This window comes from Seriola lalandi, unplaced genomic scaffold, assembly GCF_002814215.2.
Source record: "Seriola lalandi dorsalis isolate HSWRI2012SDOR001 ecotype SW California unplaced genomic scaffold, Sedor1 jcf7180002001941, whole genome shotgun sequence".
Classification (NCBI taxonomy): Eukaryota; Metazoa; Chordata; class Actinopteri; order Carangiformes; family Carangidae; genus Seriola; species Seriola lalandi.
In genome coordinates, this window is record NW_019472597.1 from 377 (window position 1) to 1,758 (window position 1,382).

Consider the following 1,382-nt stretch of genomic DNA (forward strand, 5'->3'; position numbering starts at 1 on the left):
TGTACTGCTCATAAACAGGAAAGTGACATTTAGTTTATAGTTTATAGCTTATAGTATATAGGTTATTACATTTATTTCTCAGGAACTATGACCAGAGAACATGAACCTCATATTAAGAGAGAAGATAAGTATACGTGATGGAAGGGGTCAGGATCACCCTAATATGAGTTATGTATTTTTATTGGGCAGAGTTTATTTACACCCATTAGTGATGTGCGGATTGCAGTTATATCTGCGTGCACTATTAACAGCTGATGGGTTGCAAGTGAGTTAAATAATGTATAATATATGATGAAATTATTGTGGATACATATGACATCAGAGCTGATCAGTGCATCACTTACTCCCATACAAGAGAGGAATTGCTAGAGAAAATGTACAGGAAGTACAGTGAGTGAAAAACAGTGGGACTATAAAGCATAAACGCATATAACAGTTAGATGGTGGAACCATATGTCCAGGGGAACATGGTATTGTGCCTCTGGATATATACCTCATGAATGAATAAATGAATGAGTAAAGGCATGATCAAATTAACTTACCCTTGATTTATTTTCTTCCACCCTGCAGATAGTGTATGAGGTGGTCACAGATGGCTGGCTGACATATGTGGAGGGCGTCTGTGTCATCTGGTTCACCATTGAGGTGATGCTGCGCGTCATCTTCTGCCCTGATAAGGCAGAGTTCTTCCGCAGCGCCCTTAACATAATAGACTTTGTGGCCATTGTGCCCTTTTACCTAGAGGTAGCGCTGAGTGGCCTCTCCTCCAAAACAGCCAAAGATGTGCTGAGTTTCCTGCGTGTGGTGCGTTTTGTCCGTATCCTGCGTATATTCAAGCTCACCCGCCACTTTGTCGGTTTACGGGTCTTGGGCCACACTCTGCGGGCAAGCACCAACGAGTTCTTGCTGCTCATCATCTTCCTGGCACTTGGCGTCCTCATCTTTGCTACCATGATTTACTACGCTGAACGCATTGGTGCTGACCCAGATGATCCAACGGCTGCAGCCCACACCAACTTCAAGAACATCCCAATTGGTTTCTGGTGGGCTGTAGTGACCATGACCACACTTGGCTACGGAGATATGTATCCTGAGACATGGTCGGGAATGCTGGTGGGTGCCCTCTGCGCCTTGGCTGGTGTGCTGACCATTGCTATGCCTGTGCCCGTCATTGTCAACAACTTTGGCATGTATTACTCCCTGGCCATGGCCAAGCAGAAGCTCCCCAAGAAGAGGAACAAGCACATCCCCCGAGCGCCACAGCCAGGCAGCCCCAACTACTGCAAGCCAGATGCCCTGGCCATGGCAACCGCCTCACCGCACAGGCTGATGGGCAATGTACTAGGGCCGGGCATGGTAGGATCTGGCAGCATGATGGGTAC

General features: G+C 46.9%; 1 pseudogene; it reads left to right on the forward strand.

Moving 5' to 3' along the window:
• The first annotated feature begins 570 nt into the window (after nt 1-570).
• LOC111665028 (voltage-gated potassium channel KCNC1 pseudogene) lies at nt 571-1,377 on the forward strand (annotated as a pseudogene).
• The last annotated feature ends 5 nt before the right edge of the window (nt 1,378-1,382 follow it).